We start from the raw sequence: 15,649 nt of genomic DNA, 5'->3' as shown, positions 1-15,649 counted from the left end.
AGCAGGTAGTTGGCAAAAACACAACATGTGTTGTTTCTCCATGTCTACCAAAGCGTTAATTTCTGGTGCCCACTAACAAGAACAGTAAGAAAGAAAGCAATCAAAATGGATCTATATAGGACGGTAGGTTTAAAACGTTTAATTACTGTAGCTGTAGCTGGTTCTTGCTAATGCATGGATCACAAAAGCTTCACTCCTGTGGAAATCAGTCATGCGTGGGAGATCAGGAATTACAGATACTTCACCAATGTGAGGGATTTACTCTGGTCATTTAAAGAGGTTTCCTCCAGTGACAAAAGCCTTGTGCCTGATACTAATGCACAGTATGTAGCTAATTTACTTTAAAGAAAAGTAGCCTATAACCTAATCATAGGCAGTCCTAAAATATACTTTAAATGACTCATATCAAATGCTTCAGTCATAACATACATCTCTCTCTCTCTTTTTTTTTTTCTTTTTTTTTTTTTTTTTTATAAATTTAGATCCATCACTGTTGAAGATGCAACCAGGTTTTGAGGAAGTGGAGAAAGCTAGATGATAGGTAACTACATGCTGTCAATGGTAAAAGATCTGATTTTTCCTTTCTATCCTAAAGGCAAGCTTCAAGCTCTCATTTTCTGCTATATCCTGTCATAGTGGTCACTATCATAAGCATGAATACAATCTCCAAGACAAATCTATCTGTATGAGTTTCCTTACCCAAAATCCATTATATATTCATTTATAACTTAGGGCAAACACAGGCTGTTGAAACTAGTGTGATCACCAACAAACAAACATGGATCAGGAACTAAGTTCACAGTACTGGAGCCATTTTCAAAGTATTGGGAAATCAGACCATTTAAGAATGAAGGAAGCTGAAGCCTATTAAGTATCATTTAGATTTGCACAGAAATACACATGAAGGACAGGAAGCAGAGTGCAAGATATTTAATTGACGCAGTAAACAAAATACAAAAGCTGGAATTGTGTATTGAGGTCCAGTCTGCAGTGGTAGAGTCACACTGGCAAGATTTCCTAGGGCTGATGCAACATACACTGATAAATAAGTTAATATGCAGGTACAGCTCCCATTTATTCTACAATTCTAATAAAGCTATACAAGGCAAATCATACATTTTGGATAAAACTGCATCTACACTTTACCTTTAATTTCAATAAAAATCTTATTTTAAAGAAAGAGTCATGCCCCTTATCTATGTTATAGTCATATCCCTTGTCAAGCTCCTAGTTTAGATCTTGTCTAATTGTCATTTTGTAGAGTAGATCCCAGAGACTCTTCTGCTGTGTGCATTGGTTTTGCTTATACCTTAGAAGACTTCTTTTAAGTACTAAGAAATATTTAAAATGAAGGTCTGTTAAAGGATAATAAATACCTGAAGAAGAATGAGGAAATACATTAAAGCTGAATCACTGCTGTGTCATGCCAGTTTTTCCCTTTTACTCTTGAGATGCCACTGAAATCAATGAAGTTGCAGTTACTTAAAGCTGTAGCATTATATGGGTGAACCAGGTACATCATGTTGCAGTAAATGACTAGCACTTGCTGGCAGACTTGCTCAGAATCAAGTATGCCCCCTTTAATTTCACACTATTTTCACAATCTTGTAACAGCAAAGCAAAACAAGAAGTTCAATGTGCAGTCAGAACAAAATCTTTTTACTGTGGTCTAAGTATTTAGCCAATACAGTATCACAGAAACATTGATTTCTGTTCCCAGCCTAAGAATCCTCCTGATAGTCTCATACAGACCCAAAGAACCAACACAATCTCTTCTTTTATGGCTAAGAAAATGCTAAGAGAATCGTTATCCCTGGGAAAGATTTCTCTGATAGACGAGGAAGGACTGTTCATTAGTGTCATGAATGATGCTGCCTCCTTTTTATGCAACTTGCATTCACTGATGCTGGCACTGTCAGAGTCTCCAACTGTGTGCACAATTCAGTTCATCGAACAAGGCAGCATCCTTTCCAGATACACTCAACGTGCGGTATTATGGTTTGGAAATTCATTCCACAGAAGAGAAACATGAATTATTTCAATTCTGCACCACCACCACCACCCCCAAAAAAATAAAAAAACACACAGAAAATGCCTTCTTTTTCCATGCTATTAGGGAGATTATCAGGAAAAAAATAAACACAGCAGTTGTTCAAGGTCCCACAAAAGCAAAACAAGGACTGCAGGCCACTCCACACACAGCACTGAGCCATTGCTCTGTTTACTTATAGGATGTCAAATAACACATTTTTCAACTCTTCTTTTAAAATACTTATTTGGTGCTGGAAGAGCAATTTTACAAATTTTTAAACTGGAAAAGAAGCCCCAAACATGCACAGTTTTAAGTCCCCTCTGTTCTCAGCCACTTCCTTGTGGTGTATTTAGCATGGCAACATGTCACTCTGCAGGGAAAGGCTGCCTCTCCCTGATGCTGAGAGAAAGCAGAGGCCAGCCCCACACTCCCGACTCACCCGCAGAGCTCAAGGTGCATCAGCAAATTACATGTGGTCCCTAAGCAGCAAGGATCAGATCCAAAACCAAGCTATGCCATGACCACATTGTGCTTGGTGCCTGCAATACGAGAAGGTCTTGAGATAGCAGCAGGGGAGCAGATACATCTACTGCAGAGAGCCCTGTGGAGATAATAGCTCACATCCCAGGAGGCGGATAGGTGCTTTACATCAGTAAAGCTGACAAAGGGCAAAAAGCCAGTCTTCTTACAGGGGCGGACCTGGTACCAGCCCGGCTCTGCTTCAGCAGGGATCAGCTGTGCAGGGTAAGTGAGGTTTGGGGATGTCCTACACCTCCTTCACCCTCACCTTGTCCAGCAGACAGGGGAAGTGCACAGCTGGAGCAAGTGCTTTTTAAGATTCTGGCATTTGGCCCTGATCCACACACCCCCAAGCCTGTGCTACAAAAACCAGCATGCTGAGCAAGCAGCCATCTGGAGCCTGCCTGTAGGAAAGCCCTGAGGATGGGAGTTAGGGGTACACTTAAAATTCCACTTCTGTCTAGAGACTGGATATTTTACATAGCACTTATTCACTTCAGATGCCTTTTTCCAGCAGAATTGAGCAGGGTCCCAATTTTGTTCCAGAAAAAGGAACTGTGTCTCTGACATCCTCCATTTTTCCTGACAGAGAAGAAGTCCCACAGGAAGTGCTCTGTCCCTTTCTTTGCCTGGAGCCTCTCTCAGGCAGGACTTTGAAAGAAAGCGATGGTCACCACAGATGTTCTTGGGGGACCAGATCCAGCAGAGCACAGAGGGTGGTTTGGAAGTGTCCTTGTGAGACCGAGCCTGACAGAAGATAAGCAGATGAACACATAGTTTGTTGTTTCTAATCTGACCTAAATGTCAGATAAGTACCCCATTGTACAGCCTGGTCAAGGCAGGAGCAATGGTTAGGCATGCTCCAAAACAGTGTTAGATGCCTTGGGAGCTTTAATGTCAAAGACTGAAGGATCAGCACAGTCTAAATGCCTTTAAGACCAGACAGGAGCTTTACACTTAGGCACCTAATTTTCTTCCAGTTACATTTAATGTGCCTAATTCCTCTTTTCCATCTGGTGTGAGATGCAGCTTCACTTGGGATTCAGAGCTTGCCATGAGCCATGTTCCCCAGCCCTTCTCACAGGGACCCCTAAGGAAATGGGGAAGAATGCCTGATAAAGCACTAGTGAATCACTTGATAAGGACTTCTGTGGGTCCTCTGAGATAACTGCCGGCTTTAAAAAACAAACAACGCAATGAACATGCAAATAATCCATGGTACAAACAGAGCAGGCTGGAATGTGGAGCATTAATTTTTTCATTATCTGCCATCAAGGTAAAGGGAAGGAAGTAAATAAATTATGTGCCTGAGATATTTGTATGGAAACTTTTTTTCAAGCTTTGTATAAAAAGCAATTATTTATTACTTCAGGAAATACTCTAGCATCAAGTGATGACCCCAGGTTGGTGTCAATGGTTACCCAACAGGATTACTGTTCAGGAAGCTTTATGGTTACCACATAAGGTTTAATCAGTGCATTAAAAATAAATTAAAGATTTGCTAATTGTAACGTAATTAGCTTAATTTAATTACATTGCTCAGTGACTGAGAATTTTATTGTTATTGTGAGATCTTTTCTCATTTGGGGCCTGAAGTTAAGTGGTGCGGTATTGACAACCATTTCCTCCCTTAATATTCTGCTTCAGGAATGGCTGGTGAAATTTTTACCTGAATATTGCAATTTATCACAATCAGTATCATCACAAATTACACAAAGCATCCAGTAACATGATAACTTCTAAATGAAGTGTCTGTAACCAGGGCAGTAGCAGCCTCGGCTGTTAATTTGTCATATTTCATAGCCAGCCTGACACCCTGTCCAATTTGCTTGTAAGCTTTATCACAAAGACAGCTATGTGAGCTGCCTCTGAGCAGAGTGGAGGAGATGGACAGAAATTCAGTAGAGGCAGCTTGGCTCTTCAGGTTCCCCGGTTTTGCATACAATCCAGCTGCAAAATCAACAGCCCCATGTTGTGGTGATGTTTGTTTTCTCCATTAAAATCCCCCACCTTCTTCTCCCCCCTCCCTGCTTCCTCATTAAGACAATCCAAATTTTTTTCTTTAAGATTCCCTGCTGACCATACTCCAATGGTCAACATAATTTATCTGCAGTTTCAGGAGTTAAAAGAAATAGGAGGGCTAACAGTACTCGGGAAGCATCATTATTTATTTTTCACAGGCTCTCAATTTCAAGCCAAAGCACGTCATCCTCTCAAATAACCTGTGAGTTTTTTCGTTTGGGCAGAAGTTGTGCGGCAACTATAAAAATGGCCATGAACATCCCTTTAGGAAATTGGCCTCTCTTCTGCTCTTATCTTCCAGATGCTCTGAGGCCCTCAATCAATTTGCATTGATTTGAGCAACAACATTCAATATATATTATCAATCTGATCTGACAGGATTTGTGCGAAGAGTAGGTCTTCCTTTCTGCTCTTGACTTGCCAAGCACGAGATGATACAAAACCCATGAAATGCTGTCTAAAAGATCAACAGGTGTCAAAAGATGCCTGGACTTAAAAACACAGAAGACTGGCATTCTTCCTTGCCTAACACACTAAAATCATGTTGGCCTGGCTTTTGTTTTTGATTTTAGTTTGGTTTTATTTTTCTGGAAAATAAAATCTAGCTTATCCAATGAGGCAGGAGGTGTTGTGCTCCCTTCTAATACCCGCCCCAGCAGATTAGCCCAAATGGCTAATGCCCTCCTCCATGTTTGATCACAGCCCCAGCTCTGCTGTTGGGCTATGCCCTCTGCCAGAAGACCTAGAAGCCAGGCTCTGCAGCCTCTAAGTGGTTTTGCAGATCTGTGCCTTATTACACCAGCAACCAAGAGAGCAACCAGAAGAAATGTGCAGAGAGCATTCCAGTCTTTACAGCTGAGCCTCCGGAGGGGCTGTAAAACCTCAGATGCTATTGGGGAGTCAAGAGAAAACAGAGACCTTGTGGTGCCTGCTGTTAATAAGAAAGAGAAATTTGAGAACAGGGACTGTCCAAGGGACTGAGTACACTGAGACAAAAGCAGGTGGAAGAAAGAGAGGACAGAGAAGAAGAAAATACAGCATGAACTGGTCAAGAAAAGGAATGACTGTAGAAACATCAGTAAGAAAGAAGACAAGAATTTAGACAAAGGCTAGATAAATTTTCGAGTCTGAAGGAGTTTATTTGAGCCAAGTGACCATATGCCAGTCTCCTGAGGTTTTGCCTGTCATGTTAAACTCCAGGCCCACTGATTCTGTAGGATGCAGTCTTCAGCACATGACCACCACTGTGAATGAGTCATTTGGTACAGTTCCTGTGGCAAGAATCCCAAATGTGTCAGGCCTGGACTAAAAAGCAAGATGGAGAATGAATACACCTGAAGGCACATTTGGCACTTTAATTCTGAGCAGATATCACTTCTAATTATAGCCAACCTTATGCCAGCTTACTACCGTTCAAGCGCTTGTGGGTTTGCGCATTGAGTGCCAGATTTAATCCATTCAAGGTAAAGTGCAAGAGAACCAATTGCATTTTGCATGCCTTCTACCTGAATGATTTGCTTTGTTGTTCCCAATTTGCAGTTTGACTGGAAGATTTGCACCCTTCTGGTTAGTTCTGGTTGGTTTCTCTGCAGCCACAGGGGTATATTTTTCAGCTGAATGAAGCCCAGCTGGCAGGCTCAATTTGCCCCACAAATGAGTCATATCTTTCTCTCTCTAATTTCACCTGCACAAGAGAATTGCAGGTTCCTCTCATAATTCCTCGAGTTCAAAAATCTTACTGCCAAATGGTGGCTCATGCATACCCCAGCCCATAGAGTCGTCACCTTACTGACCTTGAAGACAGCAGCAGAGCTCAAGAGAAAACTACTAGCTAACATTACTTAAATAGGAAGTTTAGTTCAGAGAAACCTTTCCCAGTCTGATTGTGTCAGATTTTGATCTTAGATGGTGCCTAGTGCTAGTGCCTGTGGTGCCTAGGACTAGTGATGTAGGGCTTGGAGTGAAGGGAAAGTTTACTATAATTATGCATGTTTCCTTTCCAAACAGCACCATGAAACAGAAGGAGGATTGCCTCTTCACCCTATAAATCCACTAAAATTGGGATTATGAGCCATATTCACCAGCTTTTGCAGGGATCTTAAGACAGAACCATGTTGCCATTGGGGCTGTAGGGTGCTGGGAGGCTGGGGCATGGTTTGAGAGGCTCCAAATTTCCACAAGCAAAAGGAGAGCACTCTTCAACATGTAGGACCCGAACTGTGTAGGTCTGTGCTCAGCCACACTCTGGGTCTATGTATGGAAGTACATGAAGCGTACACACAGTGCAGCAGGAAAGGGTTTGTTTTAACTAGTTTTGTGCAAGTAGGTTCCATGGCATGTTTTTTTCAGCAGCTCTGCCACGTTGAGTTGACAAGGAAATAAAAGGGAACACTTCCCCCCGCACATATCTCTATTGATCCGAATATGGATCTTGTTTCAAGACAGAGAACAACTAGCACTGATGCTGTCAAACAGAGCCTTCTGGAATTAGTTCAGAAGCTCAATTTTCCACCCTTATGCCTCTTTCTCATCCTGCTAATATAGACAGAGAGAGAAAGGGAGTCCAGGGAGGGAGGGAAATGGGGGAAGAGAGAGAGGGAGAAAAAAGAGGAGAAGGAGAAAGTAAGAGAGACTAACAAGAACTAGGGAGAGAAAGAGAAAGCAGGGAGAGACCATGAGAGAGAAAGAGAGAAAAGAGAGAAAGAAACAGAAAAAGAAAGAGGAAGAGAAAGAGAGAAAAAAAAAGAGAGAGAGAAAGAGAGAGAGAAAAGAAAGAGAGAAAGAAAGAGAGCAAGAGAGCAAGCAAGAGAGCAAGAGAGCAAAAGAGAGAAAGAGAAAGAGAAAGAGAGAGAGAGAATGAGAGAAAGAAAAAAAGAAAAGAAAAGAAAAGAAAAGAAAAGAAAAGAAAAGAAAAGAAAAGAAAAGAAAAGAAAAGAAAAGAAAAGAAAAGAAAAGAAAAGAAAAGAAAAGAAAAGAAAAGAAAAGAAAAGAAAAGAAAAGAAAAGAAAAGAAAAGAAAAGAACCAGCATGGCTGCTGGCAGGCTGCATGAAACCTCTGCACGTGTCACCTGCTTCCAGCACTGTCCTTCCCATACCTATCCCTGAAGAGCTGGCTCAGTTGTGCGAGGTAGCCCCTAATTACCTCTCTCCTGTTTTCCCCCTTCCCCCTTGAGGATAGCCCTTCCAAGAAGCAGCGCAGATGCACACACCTGGCTCTGTGAGATAGGGAGCCTCACCATGGATACCGGGCCCCCATTCCCAGTGCGACCCACGCTCCTGGGATTTGAGCAGCCATCTCCAGGACGCTGTGAACTCCAGATGTGCCTCACCTACTGCCTGGAGACACCACGGGCAAACGCTGCATACAACTGCTGTTCTGCACACACACACACAAGTTCTGGCTATGCATATCAAGCTCTGAGAAACAAAAAAAAAAAAAGCAAAATGGTAATCTTAATCTTCCTTTTAATATGCTACCTCATGCCAGATAAGAGCAGCTGGGCTCGCACAATGTGTCCAGCCGGACATGATAAATAGCTAGGGAGAAAGAGAAAAAATATATACACACATACACACAAATACATACGCACATGCAAGCTCTAAGGAATTTAAAATATGTTTGTTTTCAGAAGTGCTGGCCTTCAGCTCACACCTTCCTTGATTAATAAAAGTGTTGATTAGAAATAAATGTGGCCTGCCAGGGTTGGGATTGTAAATAAAATCCTAGGGTAAATATCTGCAAGGGTAGCCCAAAGGGTTAACCTTACAAATGCACAAATGCTGGCTCTCCTCCTGTTACAGTGTAAATGCTGATTGGAAGGAAGAGATCATTCTAGGTCAGTATGTCCTTTACATTGTGAATAGCTTGACAGGGGCTAATAAACTCCGCTGCCTATGGCACCGATAATTTATTACATATTCCTAGCCATCACATGCAATTTTTTATTTATACATGTATTGTTTGTTGTTTTGCTTTAAAAGAGGTGAAGGAGGGCAATGAGGGTCAAGGAATATGCTTAAGCCAGAGGATGCAGAGCCCCGCTCTCCTATCCGTAGCCCATGGAGGAGGAGGACAGCATGACTGCTGCTCCTTGCACAGACCCTGTGAAGAGCTGGCCACGGGGTCAGCACAGGAAGGATGTCCCGCAGCACGGGGCTCAGCGGAAATCCCACGGGCACAGGCACAAACACCCCCACGTGGCCCTCCCACGCCGCCGAGCAAACCCGGCTGATTTATGAAGAACCTCTTGCACTGAGATAATTACAGCACTAGCAGATTTCAAGTTTGCTTCCTGCACGGCCAGGCAGAGGACGGCTCCTCCGCAGCCTGCTAACAAGGGAGCCGTACCCCAGAGAGCCGCCTGCCTTGCTCCTGCCTTGCACTTGCCACATTTCACACCGATGAGGTAATCTGACTGCCGATGAGGTAACCCTGCGAGTTGCCCACGAGCTGGAAGAGGTTACCATATGATCACTCATGTAAACACGCAGCCCCGGCCCCCCAGACACCGGCTGACAGCTGGGCTCTGCCACCCAGGGGAACAGAAATGAAACCCTTGTCCAGAAGAAATGGACAAGGACATTGTCCTCAGACCGGTTTTCTGCCGCAGAGGTCCTCACCCAGCCCCATGCCACCCTGCTTCTCCTCCATCACTCTGCAGCCAGGTCCCCAGCTCGGGCTGCTCTTTCCTTCGCTGCACCACGGCCTCTGAACCCATGTGCCTTCTCACACCCGGGTGAGGCGAGTCATTTCTTCATCAAGCGCTGGGGAACGACTTCCTCCTGTGGTTGGAAGCGTGAGCCATGGGGGGAAACCCCTCCATCCGCAGGCTGGGGAGCGGGGGCAGCAGAGCGGCTGCTCGGGCAGTCCCCACCACTTCGGTCTGTCAGCGCCAACGTTGCGTATCTGTGCTTTGCACAGGTGCCGTTCTTAGAAAGTCCCCTAATTTGCAAGCAGTGAGAAAAGTGACTCTTGTGGTTAGGCAACACCACCGACTGCACCTCTCCCAGCTATAACCGTATGCATCAGAGGATCTGCAGGCTCAGGTGGTCCAGCAGGCAAACAGCTCAAGCAGAGCCCCAAACCCAAACACCTTGTTTTCAGGGTGTTGTGCCATTATTATTTACTCTGCGGTGTAGCCTAGGAGCCCTGATCACAGAGCACAGAACCAATGCTAATCCCTACTCAAGTGCTAGGCAAAGCAGACTAGTGTAATGAACACATCAGATGGAGGAGGAATCCACAGCAAAAAAAATAAGAGTGGGGTACAAGCCCAGGACGTCTCTGCAGCCTGCTCAGTGCCAGGTTTTTCTCAGAGCCTCCCTGTGACTAACAGAGCAGCCAGGACCAAACTGTACTGCAACCGTCAGGAACTACCTGTGCCTCCACAGGCTCAGTTTAACCTCACAACGTGTGTTTGAGAAGTTTGTTTTAATGAACCTGAACCACTGATCTGGAAATCTGTTCTGGGCAGACCTCAACCCAAACAGCATGTGACAAGTGACCCAGGAGGACCCTGAGGGCTGATGTGTCATTAGATGTGGGAAAGCACCCAGACTGAGCTGCTCTGTTCAGCTCCCAGGTTACAAAGCTCAGCTGGAGGAAGTCCCACCAAGGTGAGGTGGCACGCCTGTGTCAAGCACCTGAAGGAAGCAGTTCCCCTTGGACCATGGGGTGTGAGGATCAAAAGACTCCCAGAGAGAAGGAAAGGTTTTCCATCACCCTGTGGTGAGTTTATTTGGCCAACATCAGCAGGCCCTGGAGGAAGTCATGTCCTTCCTTCCCCCACCTCCTGGGGCAGCTTATACAAAGAAGAGGTCAAAATGAATGACTGTTGAGTCATCCATTACTTGAGTATATAAAGGGACACAAGTCTCCTACTGTCAGAGTTGAATTTACCTCACCACACTAGGGCTGAAGCCAGGACTCTTCTCCCAGCTTGGCTTCATGAGACTGCCAGCCAGCCAGACATATCTCCTAAAGCCCACTCAGAGGGGACCAAAAGAAGCTAGGGGACAAGCAGAACCACTCCTTCCATACCAGCATAGAGAGACAGCAGGCTTGGAGCAGAAACCTCTGGAGGGGCAATGTGGTAGGATGTCTCCTTCACACACACACGTACACCTCTGTGGCATGACTGCTCTGTGCACCCGGGCTCTACCTCAGCCCAGGTGAGGCCACAGCATGCATCCAGCCCATGAATTCACCAGTGCAGGGTGTTGGCCTCCCCACTCCATAGCTGGTTTTTTAAACAATGTGGCTAACTTTGTAAGCTTTAGCAGTTGCTGTCATGTGTAATGAGGTGCAGTTAATCATGTCCGTGCCTCATGCCATGGTTGGCTCATTTGGCAGTCTCTCCTCCACATGTTGGTCACTGCTCAGTGGGACACCATATGGAGGGACAGGGGAAGGGGACCCCAAGCTCTTGCCCACATACCCTCTATGCTGCTTAGACATGTTCTGGGCAGGGGGCAATGCCCAACCACATCACACACAGCCCTGAGCAGCACATGAGCTGCTAACAGGGGATGCACCCCTCCAAAACCTGCCTGCAGGGTGAAATCAGCATCTGAACTCATCACCCCTCTACATGGTTCATGGGGACAAACAGGCCGTGTTTGAGATAGATAGTTATGGCCAAGGAAGAACCATGCCTCAAAGGTGCCATGCCCGCCCTGGTGGCCACGAAGGGTCTCTAAGCTCATGAGATGCCTGCTCTGAAGGAGCACATGCTTGGTCAGTCCCACCCTTTGAACCCATGTCCAGCAGCCTTGGCCTGGGGGCACAGATCCAGCCACTGCCACACACTCCTGCACCTAATGTGAGCAGGCAACCACTGCCATGCTGCCTTAGGACATGGCTTCTCCTCCCACAGCCCAGTCTGAGAACCAAGAGCAAACCCAGAGAGGCAAAGGCAGGCACCGTAATCCAGGCAGGGCACTAATTACAGCAGGAGTCAGTGGAGAGCCAGCAGCAAAGGAGTTAAGAGAGCCAGGGCTCATTGCTCTCCAGGAACCTGTGCTTCCTCACCTCGGAGGATAACAATCAGCCAGCCCTTTCTCAAGCGCTTTTTTGGCAAGCCGCGTTGTCAGAAAACCACCTGTTACTTGGGAGGGATTCAAATGCATAATGAATTAAAAAAACATATTGTGCGGTACTATCTAACCCCCCAGACAGATGTGTTATTTAAGTGTGGTTATGATCTGTGCTGTTAATTTTAAACAACATATGATCAAAGATCGTGTCTGGCTTTGTGCTTTGCTTCCTTTCAGGTTCTGGCTTGTGTGTCCATGCCAGACAGTTGTGGTTTGTGTCATATGGCAGGAAAAGCTTATTTTACGTGCTGCCTAAATTTGTGTTTTATAGCACATTAAAGCTGCGTAGTCAGCCCATCAGAATTAAGTTATCGCGTTGTTTATAATGGTGAGTGAACTGCAGCTGCAGAAAAGAGGGCACATGAAGGGAATGTTTTAGGCACAGGGGCTCCCTATGCTGAGGACTTTCAGCCATTTTAAAGGCAGCAGCAGGCTGAAGCACAGCCTGAGATATACAAACCATCTCACCGCTCCTGTGGGAAGCCTAGAAAACTGTTGGAAATGGCAGCATTGCCAACCAATCAGCCCGACAGCACCAGCCAGGCCCTCAACAGAGAGAGAGACATGCTTAACAGATCATGAGATTTATTTTTTATTTTTTTGAAATAATACAGAGGAGGTTCTTTTTATTTGCTCCTTGGCCTGAGTCTTCAAGCTTTACTGCCCAGCTAGAACAGCTAGAAGACATCTGCCCTAAACAAGTAGGTATGGAAATAAACAGACCAAAAAAAAAAAAAAAAAAAAAAAAAAAGGAACAGCCCCTTGTGAGAGCTTGGCTCTGAGAGGTGCGGTTTTAACTTGGAGGCAATGCATGTTTGTAGACTCCAGGTAACATTGGTGGAGCTCCAACACTTTCAGATTGGTAGAGGGGCAAATCCTCAGCTGATGCAGATTTATTTCCAAAAACCTACACAGCCTAGGGCAGACGTAGAGCAGGCTTCATCTCTCCTTGTGTCAGGGTTTCTGCTCTACCCTCTCCAGGCTCAGAGGAGGCTTTCCACTCCCTGACTATGCACTGCACCATAATGCAAGGCAAGTTGCAATGAAAACACTCGAGAGCACCACATCTTTCATGGTTATAATGGTTGGGATGCTCTGGGATGGTCCAACACTGCCAGACCCCCCACCCAGCAAGGAGCCAGTCCATAAGCCTATGCAGGCATGGACAGCTGTGGGAATTACGCACTGCTCTTGGGATGCTTCTTCTAAAAAACCTGAGAACGTACTCATGCAGACAGGCAGTACTGAACAGGAGATGGTAAGGGGGAAGAGGGGATTGTTTGAGAAAAGAGACCAGAGCTGAGGAGAGCATGTTAAAGAGCACAAACTCATTTCATATGGCTGAGCGCCGGCAACACTAGGAGAAATTCAATGGATTGTGTTGCACCAGGGGTCAGAACATAATTGTCCCTCCTGGCCTTTAAAACCTGTGAATCTATAGAGGAACCTTGAAATGACCAGATTCCTCAGCAATTTGATTCCTGCAGCTTATTTATTTATTTTTGCACCAGCTGCCGGGCACAGCATGCTCCTAGCCCTACAAGGAGGTGGCAGTCAGGGTGGTTAGTGTGCCGGCAGCGCGGATCTCTACAGGGGCTTCCTGGCAGAATTTCTATCTCCCCCAGAGGAGATGAGGTTAAGGGATGTAAGGCAGTTTCATCTGGACAAAAAAAAAAAAAATAGAAAGAAGAGACAGTTTTAGAGGTGAATAGATGTTAGGGCAAACAAGGGAGAACTAAGCAATTTAGTGCGTGAGTGTTTTCCTAGCAGATTTTTTTAAACAGCAATTTCTCAACCCCATATTAAATAGTTCTCTGTTGTCCTCACAAAGGGCCGAAGAGCTAAAGATAGCTCCACTAATTGCTGCTTCCCTATGTCAATTAGATCTAGAGATCCCCATCTTCTGTGTTATTACTTCATCATTTTAATTGTGCAAGAGGCTTTTACACATCACAGTATTAATTAGAATAAAATAATAATGCCACAAAATATAAAAAGAAGCAGTTGTTAGTTTCTAGGCAGCACCATTTCTAAAGGTATTTTGCACATGAACGGTAGAGAACACCTCTGCTTGCATATGCTCATGATGTGCAGCATCATTCAGCGAACCAGGGACCCATCCTGTGACCCACACCAAGGGGCCGTACTCAGCAGTTGCTGTCTCCTGAGACGTGTGCTGGAGAAAGTGGTCAAAAGTACGTAATAGGGGGATGCTCCAGCCCTGGTGCATCCTGAAAAGAGGAAGACTTAAAGATGACTTGAGCCACCACCATCTTCTCCACGCCCCAGGAGGTGCAGGACACAGTCTACCACCAACATCCACATGGGGAACCAATCTGGAAACATCTGACCCTCCACTAGCAGGCACAGACATTCGAGCAGACCAAATTACCAGTGTCATTCATTTGCACCCTTCAACTTAATGATACCTTACAGGGAAGAAAAATTCAAATTAAAAATTTAAGCTATTAATATATCTTTGAAAATGGTAAGGGAATGAGATTAAGACCAATAGGAGGCTACTAATCTTGGCACACTTCTGCCTTGTACCCTTTAAATCATTGTAATACCTTGTTCAAATTCAAACATAAATAGGATTTTTATGAGGACGTTAGTACTCCTGCTGCATCAAAAGCCGCATTACATTTTACGATTCCTAGGGCTGAGAATACTCATGCCCAAAATAGAAGGCCTCCTCACCAGATGATCTTAATGCAGGTGACAAAGTGATGTTACATTGAATAATACAGCTGTAGAAAGTGAAACGCAAAGGCAGAAGAAGAACTTTTCTCCCACACCTTTCTGCAGGGCTCAAGGGGCTCACAGGGTAGGTAGGATGCATTCTGCAACTTTCTAGCAGAGGCAGAATAAACTGCAGGGTAACCACATCCTCTTTGTTCAGCTGCTTCTCCCTTCCTGGCACCTAGTTGCAGCTCACACGTATGTGACGAGCGATAGCGAAGGACAGGCAGCACGAGGGAACTGTTCCCAGCCAGCTAGCTGAATTTTTAAAGCTCTGTTTCTTCCCTTCCATCCTGCCTGTCCGCCTTTCTCTCTTCCTCAATGAATACCTGCTTCCCTGGAAGGGAGCAGGGGGACTCAAACAAACCCTGAAACAATCCCAAATTTCCTGGGCAGGGGGAAAAAAAAAAAAAGTACTCTCCAGACATCAAACCTCAGGTGAATCATTTTCCACCACTCTGACATGTCAAATATTCCAGTGATTCACCAGTCATGGAGCTCTGATTCACCTGCAGTAAACAGGGAAGATTGCCTCCCAGAAGCACCCGTGTGTGCACCCCTGGTTAAAGGCTCAGCTTCCTCCTGGCCACAAACCATCACAGCTGCCCCACTGCAGCAGCAGCAAGGGCAGCAGCAAGGGGAAAAAAGATGCAGCTGTTGGGCTTTTAGTTTTAGCTGTGAGGAGTGGAGAGGAAAGGAAACCTCGGTACTGGGTAAATGGATGGTGAGAGCAGAAGTTAGGAAGGCTCGTGGATCCTCCCTCCTCCTGTGCACATCCCTTTCCCCTGTTTAAGCAAGAAAAAGGGAAGGACAGACAAGAAGAGGCAGGAGGTGCTTGTTATTTATTTGTGGCTCTCATCAGGTTCACCTCCCTGCCAGCTCAGGACGCAGTTTCTCCAAGAGGGAGTGTCAGAAATAGAACTGACATTACATCTAATGAGCTTTTTTGGTGGCATAGTCATTAAGCTCGTAGAAAGGGTAAAGAAACGCAGGAAGCTTAGTCTTGGAAAGCCTCCAACTGGACCCCTTTGACTCATTAAAGAAGGGAGTAAAATGAACCGTGCCCCAGGGCAACCACACAAGGACAAGCAGGAAAGCAGGAAAGGGTCAATTCATTACAGAGCGGGGATGGCAGCCCTGTCGGGCAGCATGGGCTGGGGGTGTGGGATGGGTGGAGGTGTGCTGGAGCCCTTGGTGCGCTGGTGGAGCCGCTGGTGCTTTGCTCTGGCAGAGCCTCCC

The sequence above is a fragment of the Aythya ferina genome (genome assembly GCF_964211825.1).
Source record: "Aythya ferina genome assembly, chromosome: 2".
Taxonomy (NCBI): Eukaryota; Metazoa; Chordata; class Aves; order Anseriformes; family Anatidae; genus Aythya; species Aythya ferina.
Note: the sequence above shows the minus strand (reverse complement) of the source record.